We start from the raw sequence: 21,576 nt of genomic DNA, 5'->3' as shown, positions 1-21,576 counted from the left end.
GATTATTTGGGAACGATTTTTAAATCGTATTCTTTAGTATAGTTAATCCATTATTTTGTCATCAGACGTGATCGTGACAAGTTTTGGTGTATATCCAAATCCAAAAAGTGGGCCAGGTTGGTGCGATTGGTTTCAATCTCGAAAATTTACACGCATCCACGTACGTTTAAAATAAAAATACGAGCCTATATGACTTGCTTACCTGATCTTAGTTAATCTTCAAGTGTTGAAGAGGAATCTAACGTTATATATTTACAGGAGCTCCCGATACAAGCTCCGTTATGCGAGAGAGGGCTGAATGTTATGATTTTCTTAGTCGACTACCTTCGGTATTTATACCAGGGCGCTTTGGATCGGACAACACTGACCTAGTTGAGGGGACGGTTCACCACCACCACGCGAGAGTTTTCTTTTCCACTATACACGCACCATACTCAGTTGGCGCGTATACGTTGGCTGCCCGGCTTAAGGGAAAGTAGGCCAGTACACTCTCCATTCCTGCTTTAGAGAGCGAGAGCGAACTCGAAATTATCTTGGTTTTTTTTCTTTTCGTTTTTCTTATTTTATTTTTTTGTCTCTGAACTTTCCTATTCTCTCTCATTTAATATTACGCGTTTGTTATATTAGATTCACTCTCTATTCCAGGTAAATTTAACGGTTAAAATCAAGTGAAGGCTGGGCGGGGTAGAAGACCCTTTGCAATCGGTCGTGCCAGGAACCTTAAAGCTTTGACGAATAACGTCTCCTTTCCTGAAAGGAAGATTTTCTGGACATTGATTGCTAAGCTGTCATTTTTTCTACAGTTTTCTCTTAATAATGCAAAATAAACATGGTCGTCGAGTTAAATTTTTCTTGAATTAAAGGATAATATTTTTTGTTATCGCATTAAGAATATATTGTTAAAGTCAATCAGCCCTGATTAGAGGAATAAGTGCTAGTAATAAGTTGACAAAATATATTCAAAAGTTTTGACACAGAATGCTAAAGCTTCATGGTCGAAATGGACGCCTTGCCGGATGGTTTAGTGAATATTAAGAACAGACTCAAAAAGTTCTTGAAGCAAAATATTTTTTAACGTACTCTAGCAAATGCATTGGTGACTTTGTGCTGCAGACTAAAGTTTCGTTTTACACAGTCCGCAATAATTATCATTATGGTATAGTTTTGGACTTTCTTGAAAATTTCAACTTGTACTAATTACAATTAATTGACTATAACAAATTGTGGAAGACAATTTAATACCTCTTCAATCAGTCATTGAAGGTTAAATCTACATTTAAAACTTGGATTTTGAAGTTAATAATACGCGACCTTGTCTGAAATTGTTTTCTAAGGAAATTAACAAAGATCATGGCTTTATTTAAGTTGTCCAATTAAGTTCTATGAATAATGAAATTTTATCATCGATTTCTTTCGGACTATTTTATTTTCATTCATTCAGCATCCGATGTTAGGTCAAATTTTTAAGAAAAAAATTGCATAACTTAAATAAAATTGAGCCAGACACCAACGTAAGAGTTCCAGGCAGGGTTCTTGATTTTTTTATTTAAATCGGATTTTTTTTCATTTTTATTGATTTATTTGATTTTTATTTAACTACTAGTTAGTAAATTACCAACATGAAAACTTGTGAGTCAAAATTAACCTAAAGCAAAATAATCATGACATTTAAGCAGCTATTTGAATTTCATTACGAACTGTTAATCGGATTTTTAGGCTGGGTCTGTGCCAATATAAGGATCCTAGACTAAACCTTGTTCACAAATCCCACGCATTGACATGTCAGAATTTGAACTAACAGTGACATTAGTGTAACTTTTGCGGCCACCATTTTAAATTATGGCGGCATGTTTAACCCGAAAATTCATCACACCCGTCCAAAAAATGTTACCGAAAATTTTTTAAAGAGGACGCTATTCCGAAAGTTTATCTATTTATAAATTTATCGCCGCCATTTTTGAAGACAATACTTCTTGATGTGCACCTACGACTTAAGAGCAGTGTCCCTGCAAAATTTTAGCAGCGAGACATGTTGTTACTTTTCGGTCTGCCATTTTAAAATATGGTGGCAAGTAATACCCCTAAATCCACAAAGCCTTATATTTGATATCGTGAGCCGGTGTGTTAGTGAAATTGGTTGAAAAGCGTAGACATTATTCCATTAAGAAACTTAATATTTCTTGACGCTATTTTTCAAGATGGCTACAGATTAAAATCAATTTCTTTTAGGTCTTTGCAAAATTACGCAGGCACGATATGGGCTGGGTATTGATTATCAGTCAGTTAGGACTAGTACTTAATAACACAAAATGTATATATTTACTTCCGATAACACGTTGTCTTCGTAAATCTCATAGAATAATTTCAATAGCTTGATTATTTAACTCAAGACGAGCTAAATATAGAAGGGCAGCCATTTACCTTCAGATTAAAATTCTTGGAAGCGACGTTACTCGAAACGAAAAGAGTGTACCTTGTATCGGCAATTATCAGAAGAGTAGTTCGAGAAATAGCGATTCCCAAAGAAAAACAGCGACGTTGTTCGAAGCTACTGTTTTGGGAAGATGCAGTGTTTAACTCGAGTTTTGAACAATTCTTAGTCCTGCAGTTCACCTTACCAATCAAGTACAACTATAGAACATCATACTATTGGGGTTTAATATAAATCCTAATACAACTGGGGTTAAAATAACAAAACCTACTCTAACATGACCTAATACTATTGGGGTTCAAATAACAAAATACCACCTGACCTAATACTATTGGGGTTCAAATAACAAAATACCACCTGACCTAATACTATTGGGGTTCAAATAACAAAATACCACCTGACCTAATACTATTGGGGTTCAAATAACAAAATACCACCTGACCTAATACTATTGGGGTTCAAATAACAAAATACCACCTGACCTAATACTATTGGGGTTCAAATAACAAAATACCACCTGACCTAATACTATTGGGGTTCAAATACCAAAACCTAACCTGACCTAATACTAGTGGGGCTCTAATAAAAAAAAAACCTAGCCTAACATGACCTAATACTAATGGGGTTAAAATAACCAAACATAATCGAACCACACTTAATACTATTGTTGTTCATATACCAAACCTAACCCACCAATATTTTGGTTCATATAACTAAATCTAACTAAAAATATTTTGGGTCATATAACTAAACCTAACATAACAATATTTTGGTTCTAATAACCAAAATTAACCTCACCTGACCTAGTTTGATAACCGAACCTACACCATCATAAACCATTCACATCCCCGTCGTACTGCTCTTTAGAGATCTGCTGTAACGGTACGCCACATTTACTAGATCAGCTGTATAGGGAATTGCCGTAACGGGTAAACTGCGTTTTCGGGAAACCGCCCTCTAGGGAACAAGCTACAGCCAAAATTATACCTAGAGCTCGATTTTATAGCCACTTTGGTTTCACTCTCTTTATACACAAGTACATCCCATGATCCCGCAGGAGTGTCCTCTCTGCTGGGATTGTTTGTCTTTTTTCGAAACTCAACATTGTTTCCTTCCTATCTCGGGCCCCGCTCTACACTGCAACAGAAATAACCAACCTATTTCCTGGCAGTAAGTGAAAAAAAAATAAAAATAAAAATACATGGTATCTTTATTCCTAAATATGCCCTATTAAGAAAATACCGTTAGGGATTTTCTATTTATGCTCAATCCGAAATCGTAATGCTAATCTCTATGGAGATAGATGTTTTTGTTGAAAAATGTCTAACATAACAATTGTTTGAACTACGCAAATAAAAACAAATTTCCCATATCGATTAAACTTAATTTCAAACTGCAATACATATAATAATTTCTAATTTCTGGGCCTTCTTGGGTTTCAAAAAGTGTCCTTGTTTCGCCAAGAATAGTGTATAAATGCAGTTTTTTAAGGACTGCGAAGCAAAAATCGTTTTTATATAATTTGAAAATAGTTTTTTTTTTCAATGTTTGATCTTTAAGCACAATGACAGTTCGTTACCAAATTTGACCAATTTGCATGTTTATATCATGGATAAAGAATGCGCGTGAGGAAATTTGTTTTCACTCTACAGGATAGGCAACTCCCTATCTCGAGCGACAGCTTATTCTGTATATACTCTGTTACAACATCGGTTGTCAGCACGCGCAAAGCTGGGTCTCTATGTAATCTAGCCTTGCGCGTGCTGACAAGAGACAAAAAACTTCAGGATATTTTAAACGATTTTAAATCCTGAAGATCGTGAAGTTTTTTGTCTCTTGTCAGCACGCGCAAGGCTAGATTACAAAGAGACCTAGCTTTGCGCGTGCTGACAACCAATGTTGTAACAGAGTATATACAGAATAAGCTGTCGTTCGAGATAGGGAGTTGCCGATCCTATAGCGTGAAAACAAATTTCCGCACGCGCATTCTTTATCCATGTTTATATCATTGACATTTTTGGTGGTGGTCAAGGTTGGGTCCGCGAAGGCCTAAAGATTAAGCCTGTAAAAAACGTAATAATAGTTTAGCTTTATGAATAACCCCTAATTAAGCATTGAGTGTAAAGTCTATTTAGTGTCTACGTAGATAGGGAAATTCTTACATGGTTTTCAGTCCCTTTAAATAAGTGAAAAACGCTGGATAACTTAGAAACAGGCGGGTAGAGTCTTAGAAAGGAACTATCAGCCGACTCTGTTTAATTTCTCGCAGTCTACTTTAAAGTGGCAAGAAATCAGTGGCGTCGCTAGGCCTTTTTTGGGGGGGCCATAGCCCCCCCAAATTCCAAACTTAGTCCCCCCAAAATAATCCGTAAACCCTACCAAAAAAATTGCTGTTAGCAACCTAAAATTCTGTAGCAATATATAAACAAGTTGGGAAACCAAAATAAACCTCTCCGAGCCGAGACGAATTTACTTTCTAAACACAGGTCCACCAGCATATGAGAAAAACCGGAAATACATAGTTCAAATTGGCGAAATATTCCCAAGGTCTTTAGCAAAGCCTTAAGCGTTAAACAATTTCCTTTGTATCCTCAATTATTCTAATGAGGACCTAAAATGTATCACTGAAGGGTGTATTTTCTTTCGGCTCACTCTGAACCGTTAACACCTCCTATAAGAGGAGGCGAAACAAGGTCATTTCTAGTTTAAATCTAGAGTATCTTATTTCACAGACCCAATCGATTCAACACTTGTGGATAGATGAAAAAATAACATCCATATTATCTAATGAATATAAAAAATGCGTTTACACTAAATAAAAATGTAGTAAAGCTGAATTAAAAAGTAAACACCAAATTTGAAATGCTAATATCAAAAGATGTTCTTGGAATATTAAGATGAAACGGAGCTTTATAGCTACACAACTACTTAAAGAATCGTAATGCCGAAAAATATTTAAAATATTTCCATTTAATATTCTGCAAAAAGGAAATGTTATCGTTTTGTAAGAGATCTTATCATCCTACTCGCTTTATATTAACTTTGATGTGCGTGTAGTGTTTCGATTCGGATGCAATCTTCATTACTCGTTCTATATAAACTCTCACTTGTGTCATTACATAGAAATAAGTTTATCTTAAATAATTAATTAAATATAAATGATATTAATTATTTTAATCGCCAGTAAATAACTTTAAAAATAGTTAAATCGTTTAAAACAAAGTTGTTCCTATTATCTTTCGAAACTTTGCTAATATTGACGTTTAAAGTGAAGGGTACCCCTCTTGCCCGCTTTCTTCAAATTTTGGGGTATATATACGATTTGTTGCCATCATAATAATAGATAGATAAAAACGCATTCGCGTGAACCGATGGTGGAAGCCCTGCCATTGGGAGGCTAGACGTTTCTCGTAGCCCTAGCCGTTCGCCGCGTATATCTTGAAACCAATAATAGATAAAAACGCATTCGCGTGAACCGATGGTGGAAGCCCTGCCATTGGGAGGCTAGACGTTTCTCGTAACCCTAGCCGATTGCCGCGTATATCTTGAAACCAAGTGACGAAGGAAAAGAAGCCGGAATGGACTGGCTGGCGTCCATGTGGAATGGACAAGGACCTGAAGATGGTGGTGCATAGAAGCTGGTGTCAATGTGGAATTGACGAAGAACAGAAGATGGTGGTGCATAGAAGCTGGTGCAAGGTGAAATTGACGAAGATCAGAAGATGTTTGTGCTAGGAAGCTAGCAAGTACAGACTAGTTGTAAGGAGATTTAAATTATTTATAATAAAATATAAGATAGGGGTTGAATTATATTCATGACGGTTTAGAATTAACCCACGTGGTGGTTGATAGTCTCCCTACAAAGGTTTTAATAAAAGCCCGGGTAACCGCTAAGTTTTCACTATTGGGACTTGCGGGGTAGATATAAATTGTCTAGGGGATGATTTTGTTTAATTAATAGATATAGTGAAATAACTAAGAAGTTTCAGGGTTGCCAAATAACATGATAAAAGTTTAATACTAATGATTGAGAGAAATAAAAATAAAACTAACGTACGTACGTGTCTTAAACATATATACAGGTGGTTATCCGAATCTTAAGGATCCGGATTAAACAAATATAAAATAATTGATTAAAAATAATAAAAATAAGATAAACCCGTGACCGGGGAGGTACTCATTGTTTTTAGGGTTGAGAGTCATCTCTACGGTTTTGTCCACGTTGGCCCATGGCGACTCCTAGGATTTATTCCAACGCGCAACAAAAGATAATTGTCGCGCACAAAGAGATATTTTCGCGCACAAAGAGATAATTATATTTTATCTTTTAAAATAGAGGATTGTCGTCTATTTTCCATCGACGCGGGACGGTACGTTACTGGGACTGGCGGGTATACATGTTGTAGATACGGCGCGAGAGCCCAACGGACGAAGTCCGGGGCCTGGTTTTAACTTAGAAAAATAGCTTGACCCTGGTCGCGAGACTGCGCTTGGTGATGAACTTTCGTCGTCCGCGTCCAAAAAGAGTATCTCTTCTAATATCTTCTTCGGCCTGGTCCTTTTGGTTCTGGTCCTCTGGGCTTTTCCATTCCATTGACCTTATCCTGTTTTTCAACGACTCCGTGCGTCATGGGTTTTATTTTTCGCGTACGTCAGAGGTATTTGCCTCTTTTTAAAAATATGTTTACACCTTTTCAAACTGCAGGTGTTTTCTTAAACTTACAGCTATACAAAGTGGTTTAGGTTTGGCAACCCTATTTTCTAGTTATTGTACTGGGGCATAAAGTGATAAACGGGGGAGATGGGTAGAGGTTAAGAAACTACTGTCGTAGTATCCCAATAGATGAACTGCGGAACAAATGGGTAACCTCTGCAGCAGGTCAACCACGCCCGTTGAGTAAAAGAATTCAATAGATATTGTTCAGCTTAAGATCCCAAACGACCAGCATCAGGGACCCCGTGACTAAACAATACTATTGGAGTTCTTTGAGCTTTAAATTTAACTTATGGAATTTAAGAATAGTGTTTTTGAAATAATTTGAGTGCGTGAATTTTGAATTTGGAAGAATTTTAAGTCATACCAACATGAATATTTATTAAATTTGGAAAATAATTAATTTGGACGTTACATAGTGTCCATGTGGAGTGGACGAAAACCAAAGCTGGTGGTGTTGGAACTCAAGTAGAATAGCCAGAGGAGACAAACCCAAATTTCTGTGAACTGTCAATGCAGTCCGAAAATCGGGAACACGTTTGCTCCGATACGCAGACTGCGAACGCGGTCACGTGGGGTCTGACAGACAGACACACAGACACGGCCGGTGTAATACCTCTCCGTGACATACGTCACTCGGAGAGGTAAAAATTACAATGATAGATTCGTTAAGTTTCATCTCTGCAGAGATGAATTTCAATATAAAACGGTACAATTTTGAAGAGAAAAACAAAGGTGGAGACAAGTATGTTTCCAGTTCTTTCGAAGGGAGTCCCATTAGTGTGGACTAAAAGCTAACCAAAACTAAAAATAATATTAAAACAAGTGAAAATCCTTCATAATTGGGTTCCGTACTCTTTATCAATAAAAGTTGTATATCTTTAAAATACGAATAATTTCAAGTTGGCACAAATTTACGGATAGTTTTAAAGGTCTACACATTTTCCAATGAACCCATTATGCAAATTTTTTATTAAGTTTTTATAATAACTAGTTTGCCCAAATTTAGCCCCCCCCCCCCAAATTTCAAACCCTAGCGACGCTACTGCAAGAAATAATCCTTGAAGTCAATACCTGATGTTCCCCGAAAAGTGGAATGAGCTGAGTGTAATATGTCTAGAACATAGACCCTTTAATTTCCCTGATTATCAATTACTGGATTGATGATAAACGTCTTCCATCTTTGAGGAAGGTACGCCTTGCTAATCCGTTTCGTGAATATGAAAAGCAAGTGACGATTGACGTATCTTTAATGCTGAAGGTTGGCTCTTTTATTAGTTTAAGCAATCTCGCTCGTATGCATATACAACTCAAGTCTTTCAACATCAACAGTTTTATTTGAATTTACTTCTGTCTAATTTAATGCTGTGAGTGTTTTTCAAATTTGGCAATCGAATTCATAGTCTTCATTTAGTCATTGTTGCATTCGCTTTATCTGAGTCCCGTCATGAAAATATTAAAGGGTTACATCTTTTTGGGATATTTGATTAGTGATACTAGGCCTAATAATTGAATGAAGATGACTTCGAAATGTTAATTTGTTAACATCTGTACAAAAATCAGCAACGTAGAACATCATGTACTGAATGGAAAATTCAGTTTTGACAGAGACAGAGTGAATCTTCGAAACAGAAGAACCCAACGAATGTTCAGTTAATAATTAAGCGTCCAACTTCTTTGTACACTAATGCTACTATATTTTTCTTTAAGCTGTCCCATGTATATCCTGCATAAGTTTATTTACAATGCGAGAAAAATTAAAAATTCCTGAGAAAGACTGGCCCGTTAACAATGGATAGGCTCCTTTATCTCTAGATGAAAGGATGTACCCTGTAACCGAAGTTCCCGGGAGACCAGTTTCCGAAATAACAACTGCGGTTCCAGAAGAAAGAAATAAAAACAACAACAAAAAAAACAGCGGTGTAATTCATACGAAATAGCAGAATTTAACTAAAGTTTTCAACAATTCTTAACAGTAAGTCTCTTACCTACATCTTTTCGGAATTTTTAATCGAATTTTTCTTTTAGAATTTATTTATTTTTACTTTCGATTACGTGAATCTTGCAATGGATTTAGCGATTTCGTTACTGATTTTGTGATTTATTTACTAGTCGTAGGACAGAAAATCGGTAATCTCTATGACGTACAATTTCCCTTTCCTTCACATTCATCCTCCCAACTTATAACCTTCGGTCGTCTTTGCAACGCGATCATTCCATTAAATCAATTGAATGATGCAATACGAGGGGTCGGTCATTCATGAAAACCCGTACGCTACCCGTGAAATCCAAGTTAAGAAATCCGAAATCAATGCTGATTTCGAAATGAAATAAAAATCCGAATTCAGCAACGAAATCAAATAAAAAATCCGAATTCAGCAACGAAATCACAAAATCAGTAAAGAAATCATAAAATCAGTAAAAAATCACAAAATCAACAAAGAAATCACGAAATCAAGATAGAAATCACGAAATCAGAAGCGAAATCATAAAATCAGAAGCAAAATCAGTAAAGAAACCGTGAAATCCATTACAAAATTCACAAAATCCAAAATCAAAAGAAATCTCAAAATCCGAAGAAATCAGGCGAAAAACCTCAAAATCCAACGAAATCAAGGAAAATATCGCAAAACCCGTCGAAATCACGGTAAAAATAGCAAAATCCGACGGAATCACGGGAAAAATCTCAAAATTTGACAAAATCCATTGGATTTTTATCGAATTCTGAAATCAAACAAAATCCGACGAAATCAAAGGAAATCAGAAGAAATCAAATTGGATTTTGAAATACCGTACACTTTTTCCTAAACGTCCGACCCCCTCGATGCAATAACACCGAAAAATATCTGAATTAACTGATCTAGTTATTAACCAAAACCATATTCTCAACTTGTTTAATCACCTAAACATAACTGGTTTTTCTACTTTGCATTTGAGGCGCAATATACCTTCAATAAGAAAACAGTCAAACAAGAGCGTGTTTAAAAAGGTCTTACACTGCGCTAGTCTCTTTTATATTCGAGTAATGAAAGGGCATAGGGTCATAAACATAAACTCTAATATCAGACGTGGAAAAAATCTGAAGTTTATTTAATAAAAATTCATAAATTGACTGATTAATTTGGCTTATAAAATATTTGGAAATTTGCAAACTAGCCTCAAAAGAAAGAATAATATGGACCATAAAAGCATCGTCTCCTTGATATAGGGTAAAGGATACAAAAAGGTTAATCGAGGGTAATCATCGAGGGACTACTCACTAAAAATCATTAACTACTTTAAAAGTTATTGTGATTAAGGTTTACTTACTAACGGAATCATCTTAGTACCGTTAAAGATTGAGTGTCAAAAAGGTAATCACTAATTTCGTTCATTTGGGATTTTCATTGGCAATTTTAAAATAAATTAAGATTAAAGGTTACTATGTCTTTGTACCGTTGAAAGTAACGCGTCTGGGGCTACTTACTAAAAAAACTCTTTTTCCATTTGAGTTTATTAAATTAATATGGATTGATTTAACGCTTTCTTATTTCAAAGATTATAGAATGTTTTACAAGAAAAAGGTTCTCGATTGCTACAGAATTATAATCGACGGGGCTCTAATCTGGCTTGTTAATATAATCAGGCGATTGATAAACCTCATTCCTATCGTTTATTTTTACAGCCTTAGATCAAAACAAGAGATTTTTTTAATATCTGTCGCTTTAGTCTTAATATTTTGCTTAATTAAAATTTAATTTTATATCTGTTTGACCGTCATTCACCTGGCTTGTTTTCTAATAACGAGTGGGAAATCTTTGTTATCATATTTGCTCGAACCATGACCAAGAAGTGATATCTAGTTTACTAGGGAGAAGGTATAGAAAAAACAAAGTTATTTTGGACACCCGAACACACCCTCACAGACGAGACACCAACTAAAAGTTAGATTCATGTAGGCACTGGCAGTATGCATATATCTAAACCAAGGATGATGGGGAAGAATGCGAAATCTGAGAGAAATAGGCGAGCCAACTGTGGAGCGGCTCAGGTTGGGTGGTGTTACATAGAGATATTAACGTATTTACTTTAAGTAGATAACGATTTTAGACATATGCTTATCTAATCTAAGATAATGTTTTATAGGCTTTAAAAAAGTAAATAGAACTAGACGATAGGGGGCGTAACCCTCTTGAGCTTGAGAAACGTGGTGATCTAAACTGGACACTTGTAACATGATACTCGAGGAATAAAGTAACTAAGTGAACTGCCTTCGTACTTATTATAAAACTCAACATGGTGATAGAGGTGGGATACTAAACCACCCTCAATTACAAGTAACGCCTTGCGACAACAATGACTTCTTTTAAAAGTCCAGCGCAGTTCATTCCCGGCGCGGATCCGGCTTCAGCATGGTCTGAATACAAGGAAGCTTTTGAAATATATGCCATAGCTGCGAAGCTCAACGCTGAAACGGTCGCGACCCTTCGCAAGACTTTACTGGCAGAACCTGACCTCGACCTCAAGAGAGCCACTAAGCTCTGTCAAGCCGAGGAAATGTCAACGAACTGCGCACAAGCGATGATAGACAAACCCACCTACAGCAATGCGGTAAATACGGTGGACGCTCTACAACAACAGCAGCGACGACAGATATCGCATAGAGGTCGTTTTCCAACAAGACATCGCCAGTTCTCATCCCAACAGATGCCGAACAGACAGTTTAACCAGGCCGCACCCGCACGCCAATCCAGTTACAGACCCGCAAACGCCTCTAGGAGCAATTGTCCTAAATGCGGACTTCAACACGCACCAAACAGATGTCCTGCACGAAACACCACCTGTTTAAAATGCTTCGCCCCTGGACACTGGGCCGTGGTATGCCGATCTACGAATGAATTACAACAAAGGGCCATTTCAAGTTTCTATGAGGACGAGGGCGCTATAGCGGAGGTCGATTTTGACTATGCAACAGAAAACTATAAAGATCAGGATGCCCAACAATACCGTCAGCAGACAAGACAACAACAACAAACCTCGGAGGCAACATTTTTCAACTACTGCCTCACATTGAGCACTCAAACTCTTGATCACATTGAAGTGCACACCCCCCCCCCACTAATTTCTAAGGAGGACGTCCATTCTCGAGAAGACGAAATTTATGACGAACTTTATCTCTATGATACCCCAATGATCTTTAAACTGGATACCGGCTCCCAAGTCAATATCATCACACGCAAGATGTATCAAGCATTACCCTTTCGGCCCTCTCTACGTAAACCAGAGTATACCGTAACTGCGTACTCAGGGCATGCAGTGCCAATAGCAGGTGTGGTGGACATCCCTTGCACGTCACACACAGCAGTCGCAACGTATCCATTCTATGTCACAAACGAAGAACGCACCCCCATATTAGGCGCGTTAGCATCGGTATCTCTCGGACTGATACAGCATAAGCGGCAGCCATTGGGCACACCACCACCGCAAACACTATTCGCGGTTAAAGTGGTTCCATCTCCAACGCACGCAACCAACCCAAAAGAGGATACAAGAACACCACAGCCGGTCGCACTAGGATTCACATTCCAACAAGTCGTCCAGCAATATCCTGCAGCATTCGACTCAATAGGAAAACTACCTGGAACGTACGACATCAAACTACGGCCTAACGTCATTCCTTCTATTGCATCAGCACGACAGATCCCACATGCATATCGAGAACCTGTAAGAAAAGAACTCAATAAAATGTTACAACATGGCATCATAGTTCCTGTGTTCGAACCAGCCGACTGGGTTCATCCGATGGTCGTGGTACCGAAAGCGCAACAAGAGATAGAAGGTCATCAACCAGAGAAGTTACCACTACAAGCAGAACCGGACATAGAAGTAAGAATATGCCTAGACCCAAGAAAGCTCAATACAGCTATTAAACGTGAACCATATCCGCTACCCACAACACAAGAGATATTTTCCGACCTCAGCGGATCAAGAATATTCATTGTTTTGGATGTTAAAAGTGCGTTCTGGCAAATACCACTCACCGAAGAAAGCTCAAAACTATGCACATTTGCAACGCCATTCGGACGCTATCGATTCACAAGATAACCGTACGGCGTAGTAACGGGCACGGAAATATGTCAGCGTACGATGAGGTCCATTTTTCCTATCAACGAGTTCCCGGAAGTGCACATCTCCACAGATGATTTTCTCATTGATACACCAAACGAGGAAACTCACAAAAAGGCACTATTCAAAGTATTGGACAGAGCTATGGAAGCAGGCCTATGCTTTGGCTCTAAGAAAGCTCAGTTTGCATTAAACAAAGTCAAGTTCCTGGGTAATATCATTACTTCAGGAGGTATTCAAATGGACCCAAGAAAAGTGGAAGCAATATGTTCGATGCCGCCACCGACAAACAAAGCAGCTTTACAAAGCTTTCTCGGAATGATCAACTACGTGGTTCGGTTTCTCCCAGACGCAAGCGCGGACACGGCTCCTTTACGTACTCTACTTAAAAAGGATGTTGTATATAAATGGGAACCGGAACACGAACGACACTATGAGAATCTCAAGAAGTTGGCCACAACAGCACCCGTACTCGCTTTCTATAACCCAGAGACGCCTATCACGCTATCGGTTGATGCAAGTCAGACAGGGATAGGAGCAGTCATGATGCAAAATGACCACCCAGTGGAGTACGCGTCGACATCCCTCACTCTCACACAGCAAAGATACGCGCAAATCGAGAAAGAGATGTTGGCGATTGTATTTGCCTGTGAACACTTTCACTACTATATAGCAGGCACGAAGATCAAAGTCCAAACAGACCACAAGCCATTGCTAGGGATAGTAAAGAAACCACTACATATGATATCTCCCAGACTACAGCGACTGGTAATGAGGCTATTTAGATACCAATTGGAATTAGTCTACGTCCCAGGAAACCAACTGTATATTGCCGACATGCTTTCGAGAACACCACAGGAACAAACAGTAATAAACACCGACAACCTGGAAGGTACAACAACGGCAATATTTGCTATGACAACTCTACCGACAACAGTACCAGAACGATACAAACAAGCCACCGCTGCTGACCCAGTAATGCAAACACTAATGGAACTAACCGATCAAGGATGGCCCGTATCGCATAAGAAGATAACAGCAGAAATAAGACCGTACTGGCAGTATCAAAACGAAATCCACAAGGAAGACGATCTTCTGTATAGAGGGCACTGTCTCATTGTACCAACCTGCATGAGAAAAACCACCATGGCACAAATACACGCCACACACCAAGGAATAAACGCGTGTATAGGCAAAGCCAAACTGAATGTGTTTTGGCCACGAATGCAAGAAGATATCACACGATATATTCAAGAATGCGCAATTTGCAACAATCGTCAACGCAGCAATACAGCCCTGCCAATGCAGCCACACCAAATACCGAATTTACCTTTTGAAACCGTGGGCACGGACTTATTCAAAGTGAACTCGCAGAACATAATATTATTAGTGGACTATTTTTCCAAATACGTGGAAGCGAAAGAATTAACATCAACAAACGCGCAGGCTGTAATTAACTTCCTGAATCCTCATTTTGCCAGACACGGAGCCCCGCAACGACTCATTTCGGATAACGGCCCACCGTTTAACTCGCTGGCATTCAAGCAATTCTTGACCCAATGGGGAGTTCAACATGTCACGTCGTCACCGCACTATCCACAATCGAATGGAATGACTGAACGAACGATACAAACAATAAAAAACTCTTACATCAAAGCGAAACAAGAAGGGAAAGATTTGCAATATGTATTAATGGAATACAGAGCAACTCCCAAGAATGATTTACCATCACCAGCGGAGTTATGCATGGGCAGAAGAATACGAACACCGACCACGACAAATACAAAAATCTTGCAACCTCACTTTCCTATCAGAAAAAGTCGTCAAACATTGCAAGAACGCGGACAAAAAATGTGCTCAAATCAAAAAGCCATGACATCGATACCACCGCTCAGAATTGGTCAACACGTGCGTTACTTAGCCGGACATCGCAATTGGTTACCTGCAAAAATAACAGCAATTGGACCCGAACCAAGGTCATATTGGATCAAAACAGAAGATAACAAAGTCTACCGCAGAACACGAACGCACCTACGAGAGAGAATAGACTCACCACGGTCACCAGCACAACAAAGTGAAGAAAAGGGCTTCGATCATACAGTCACTGCCCAAGAAACAACATCAAGGACAGTATCAAGGGCCAAAACTACAATCGGACAACCAAGAAGCAGACAGAGAATGGAGAGAACTAAAGAAAAGACACCGTCAAATGCAACTAGACAACAAATAGACCAGCCACACAGCAGTCAGCAGTCGCATCACTCAGACAGCCAGCAACTAAGTTTCCCACCTGACCGCTTGGACACCAACCAGCAAGCAGATCAATCACAGTATCGCAGACAGATATCTCCAATAATAGGACCACCTAGTCACCTAACGGCATTTTCCGAACAGAGACCCGACAAAGAGATCTGGCCTACAACTAAATCGGGGCGAACGAGCATACCACCATTACGATACGGACAACAAGAATATAAATACTAGATTAAGACTTAAACTAATCATAGATTTAACTTTAAGGAAATAGGAAAGATACATAGAGATATTATGTTAATGTTAAATGTTACAATTGTTTTTAACTTAAACTCTAATGACGAATAATTTTGAACTTGTAATCATTAAGAAAGGAAAGATGTTACATAGAGATATTATGTTAATGTTAAATTTTACAATTGTTTTTAACTTAAACTCTAATGATTAATAATTTTGAATTTGTAATCATTAAGAAAGGAAAGATGTTACATAGAGATATTAACGTATTTACTTTAAGTAGATAACGATTTTAGACATATGCTTATCTAATCTAAGATAATGTTTTATAGGCTTTAAAAAAGTAAATAGAACTAGACGATAGGGGGCGTAACCCTCTTGAGCTTGAGAAACGTGGTGATCTAAACTGGACACTTGTAACATGATACTCGAGGAATAAAGTAACTAAGTGAACTGCCTTCGTACTTATTATAAAACTCAACAGGTGGGACGCCAAAAATGGAGGAGGAGTAGTCGGAATCAATTGTAATTGGTTCGTCTGTAGCCCTTCTTGACCAATGACCAATGCGTCACCTTTGCAAAAGTCCATACGGTCACTCCAACTTACCATTCAACTTTTGGGGAGGCATTGTAGAGATTTTGTGACGCTTCTTGGCTATTGGTCTTAGAGAAGATCCAATTCGACTAAGGAATTTCTTTGCTGAAAGGGTAGAATTTCGATAATTTCCGACGAAAGTTGATCGAAGTGTTTTCGGGTATTTAAAAATATAAATATCTTATGGTAGTCGAAAGAAAAACATTGAACAACTTGCATAATGAAAGCGTAAAGATCCTTTCATATTACGCAAAGTTTATAACTCTTAAAACCTACTTAATAATGATCCACTTGAAATTAGACAGCCACTCTTTACACAATTAATACTAGTGAGATGCCGCTATTGGTAAATGCCTAAGCTATAGTATGAAATTATCTTTAAAGTAGATTTTATTTTCCGCTGTGACTCTTGAGAGCTTAAAGTCAACAAGCGCGACATTTAGTTTCCTGCCAAAATAATGTAGCTTACAAAATTGTGAACTTCTGGCATATTTCCATAACCGTTCCACCACCCCTATTTGTTTCTCCATTATGATTGAGAATTGAGATACCTTATAAGTGGTTTTAAGAGGTCGTTTGACTCAACCATTATTCTTACAATTAGAAGATTAAAACAATTAAAGTATCGCGACAGTTTAAAAATACCTATATGATGCAACATCAGGGTGACCTTGCTCTGAATACAAACGTAAATTCGGCGATGGAGTCATTATTGTTGTATCCATTTCTCTCAGCCTATATTTTGTGAGACTATAATAAATCATTTCTACCCTCGATTATTGCGCTCATTCACTTTAGCTTTCCCCACTCTATTCCGTTGATTTATGTAAAAGTTAGGGTGTTGTAAAAGGTTGACGACCCCAGGTAGAAGAAGCCTGTATATGCTAAACGTTTTTTCGTTGATATGATCATCCGAATTCATTTCAATCAGTTTTTATTTCGTCTCAGTAACACTGAGGAGGGAGGACTGCTTTTTATGATGCGTTACGACAGGGTCTGGTGTGTAATATTTGCACTACCTAAGCTACTCGGCCTCAACCGAATCACTTCTAAAACCCTGCCCAAGTGTTATTGATATCAATCTTGCAGCTTGATCATATTCGGTAAGGAATTGTGACTGACACGTGCACAAAGAACAAATAAACCACTTTCTTAACTGATTAGGTCAAGAATAAAAATGTATTAAACATAAGGTTTATCGGCATGATTTTTAAGAAAAAAAATAATTGATACTACTCAGAAGCAAATAAGATTGCATTTAACGACAAAAACGAAAAGTATTTTCTTACTGGTATTACATTCTCTAATTTGTTTATGTTTTACTCCCACTTCTCAGGAGAAGAATTTAGAATATTATTAATATAGGAAAATATTAGGAGGTTCAACGATTCGAGGCGAAAATTACTAAAAGGAAAAGGGTAAAAATATCAAAAAACAATGCTTCACGTTATTTGTATCAATTGTTTCACGTTTCACGACTACATTGTTTGTCTCAATCGCTTCCTTTCTGGCCTTATTTTTGTCTTGCCTGGTGCGTAACAGCTACTTCTCGCAAAGTACTTAAAGTGATTTTTAATGGTCCCTATTGATTTTGAGTTCGAGTTTTTGATAGCCCGCGGCTCTTTCGTAGAATTTTTTTTCTTGAATTCGAATGAAGAACAGTGTTTCTACAATTTCCCTTAAATAATAACAGTATATTGTCGAACAGTAGTAAGAATGCTTCGGCGGTTACGGTTAGTATGTTAAACACCTCCTGCTGCTAATATACATTGTGGCTGGCTTGCCTAATTTTGGAAAACCAGCAGTCAAGAAAAGAGCTTTACGATAAACATGTAATTTTGATTAGTCTTTGTGTATGACTAAAATATTCGATGATATGGTGCTTCCCCGGACAAGTAATAATAATATTGTCTTATTTTTTGTGACCAAAATGGCTTACGCATAAGGAAAAAAAACATAGTTAAACAATGGTCAACATCAACAAGTCATGAGAGAAAACTATTATTTGGTAGTATGCCTACATTTATGTTTGAATGTAAAGTTTGGATTTTGCGGTCAATATCTGAAATTCTCTGCCTAGTTTGATAAAAATGGAAAAGAACCATTTTTATACTTCGTTGAAAGTTATCTGTTTTAAATAGGAGATATTGTAAGATACGATCGTATTTTCTTCTAGCTTATATACAATATTTTACTCTCAATATCGTTCTTTTGTTTTCAATATTCAATACTTTTCATCTTGCACTAAATCGGTTTCTTTTGACCAACTTATGATACATTTACTCTCAGTAATTAAGGTATGCACCAAACATTAAGTGAGAAGTTCTTTCGGTTTACATAGGCTAGCTTCTATAGGGGAAGGGGGAGACTTCAGAACGATTATCCTCCACATGATATGCACCAGAAATAAGTTGAGACTAGAAGTTCTGAGCTAACCAAATTCTTCACTTGGCGAAAGTGAATATTCTTGATAACACACCAACGGTTGGCCCTCTGGTAGCGGTTTCTGAATTTTCCCTCCAAAACGTGAGACGCTCGTGGCGGTAGACGGCCGAACTAGATTCAAGCACTCGCGTCCGTGTTCCGCGGCTTTAGGTTGAGGGGAAAGGGGTAGGAAATTTTTTGGAGCTCGACCATTTTTTTTCTCTCTATGGTAGGCGCGATGGAAGCGGCATAAAATCCTCAAATTTGTTCACTAGTGCCAATGCTAGAGCTCTTTACTCCTAGTCTCATCTTACTTCTGTATACACTGATAAAGATAAAGCTATTTTTCAAACTGTTGCAAACTCAGTGTCATTTGCCTCAGCGTTGAGTTATTTGCCGTAGTTTTACACAATACATGCCTTTTCTGCGTCATTTCATCGTATTCGCATCGTCTCCTAGAGCAGACAACTTTTATATTTTATCCTTCAGAAAGCTCTACCATCCGGAACCACTCTAAGTTGCTTACGTCAATATGATAATAAGGATTGAAATTCTAACGGTGGTTATAAAACAGGTGCACTGCCGAGAACTTACACTTTTGCTTCTTATTATACACGACTGCTGCTAAGAAAAGGATGAAACGGCTTCTGTTCTTCAGTTTTTAATTTTTGTTTTCTATATGATATTATGTTAGTGAAGCTGGGGCTAGTTCCCTACGCTAAGAAACTATCCCATTAACTGTTTCCTTGAGAAATATAGGAAACTTCTTTTACTTAGTAGGCCTAAACAATGAAGGTGGCTTTAACGAGTACAGCGCCAAGAAACTATGAGCTGTAATATCAAGATCAATATCACATTTCTTCATGTTTAATCTGTTAGTTTCCTATATCATAACTACCTTGATTATTCGAAAGGTAACAACACAGAATCGGATTTATTGTTTTTCTACCAAAAGAGAATAGTATAAAAGTGAATTTGGAATAAAAGTCCTTCAAAATGTATATGATAAGTTGTCAAAATTAACTGGATGAAGCCATAGCTATTCAAATATTCAGTTCTAAAGGCACTATTATAATTTTGATGAAAAAATATCATAAGTCATTTTTTTTAAATAATTGATTTATAACAATGCCTTTAAAACTGCAAATATGAATATCTGTTAATTCCGCCAATTAATTTTAAGCACTTATCTTTTGCTTTTTCAAGGTATTTTTTTAAGAAAGTGATGCCTGTTATTATAAACCTTAAAAATCTAAATAAATACTGTACTATGGTACCATAAATACTAAATTACTATATGCACTATAGTTACTATAAATAAATATATATTATAAATACAATATTACTATAAAATCTAACCGTTTATTAAAATTTCGATTTGAGCAAAGTCGAGGGTAACAGCTAGTGATTATATAATTGTATAAAATAAAGAAATTTAAAAATAAAATAAAATTATATTATATTAAAATTGCAGTAAAATTCGGCTGGTGTTCCGACGGTATTTAAAATTTAAATCAATAGAAGTTTGAAGACGTAGTCTCAATTGAAACCATTTTTAAATACAGAGAACTTCAAAAATATATTGTTTTCAGTGTCTTTTTTATGGTTTAAAGTTATAAGTTTTACGCCCTGGACGCTCTGTCAACAGCTAAAGCCGCTGTCACTTATCCCTCTTTTATTTCGGGAACATTGCGTGCCATGATAGCGACCGCTTTTCTTGATTTTATAATTTAGATTAACAACGACCCCGAAGAATAATAGAAAAATATAAATAAAGCAAATAAGAAAAATATTCGTTATTTTTAGCTGTTTGTTAAGTCTATTCTTTTATACATTAATTTCTTATTCATTCTAGTAATAACTCGAGCATAAATTCGTGGCCCTCGGGCTTTATTATATTCTCGTTTCAAAATATTAGTTCCTTAATTCAATAAATTTTATTCTTTGATTTACTATTAAAGATTTCGATAGAATCGAAAGTACTAGGGGTTATAAATAGTAAGTGCAATAGTTTTGAATTTTTTGTGTATAGTATACTTCTAATTTTTACACTCGCGTTTGATGGCTACGTGCTAGTAGGTGTACAAGTTTGAAATTTTTGGATCAGTTACGATTTCAAAATAATTTAATAGTAGGTTATTATCTTCAAACTGAATTCCATAAACATCTCGTGACTTCCCAATGCTATTTTTTGATATAAGGACGAAATCCGCAGAAGAGTTTGTCTGCGTGTAAGCAAGAAATTTGTTGATCGTATTGTCATTAATAACATTTTCAACAAAAGTATCCAACTTTAAATTGTTTTAATGGTAATTTGAGCGGAAACCTATTTTTGTACCACGCACTATAGAGAAGTAGCTCAGGCAGAACGGACAACTTTAGCAGTCCACGGTTTATTCCGTGATCACAGCACGTGAGCACGATTCACCCCAAAAATATGCAGCGGAATTAGCGGCTACACGCATTTAAATAAAGACGAAAAACTACGGTTGAAGGCTATCATTATATTTTCGGTTTCATTTTCTTGCTTCATTTTGATTCAAAGTAAACAAATTGTAATTAAAATATTTGCCAAACTGCTTCAAGTCACCCATCAAACTATAAACGTTTTTAAGACTTATTTAGCTTACCTAAGCCTCGGTCACTCGAATGAAACTTCCAAACTACAGGAATTTGCAGCCACAGAAAAATAGAGGAAGTTTACCTTGAACGTCCGGTGACGTTTTACTCTAGCGGAAGTGAAGAAAATTATTGAAACTACTCATCTTAAGGTAGATCAGTGCGTATTAATTGCGGAAATGATTTGTACTCATAATC

At 37.1% G+C, this 21,576-nt stretch overlaps 1 protein-coding gene across 13 annotated transcripts in view; it reads right to left on the bottom strand.

The window, feature by feature from the left end:
• Nucleotides 1–21,576, bottom strand: part of LOC149610716 (uncharacterized) — a 97,385-nt gene that overhangs the window by 2,142 nt on the left and 73,667 nt on the right. For 5 of the 13 annotated variants that reach the window (XR_016376531.1, XR_016376533.1, XR_016376534.1 and 2 more), the window contains one exon: nucleotides 16,130–21,575. The gene's annotated coding sequence lies outside the window, so the exon portion shown is untranslated. Of the gene's footprint in view, nucleotides 1–202; nucleotides 4,094–16,129; nucleotide 21,576 lie in introns of those variants that run through there. The other 8 variants (XM_089858901.1, XM_089858900.1, XM_089858899.1 and 5 more) reach the window with 8 other exon arrangements.

This window comes from Phalangium opilio, unplaced genomic scaffold, assembly GCF_054372755.1.
Source record: "Phalangium opilio isolate 3A_F unplaced genomic scaffold, DU_Popi_V2 ptg000329l_1, whole genome shotgun sequence".
In the NCBI taxonomy this organism is placed as follows: Eukaryota; Metazoa; Arthropoda; class Arachnida; order Opiliones; family Phalangiidae; genus Phalangium; species Phalangium opilio.
The sequence above is the reverse complement of the archived record's forward strand: the minus strand, read 5'-3'. Positions and strand labels throughout refer to the sequence as shown.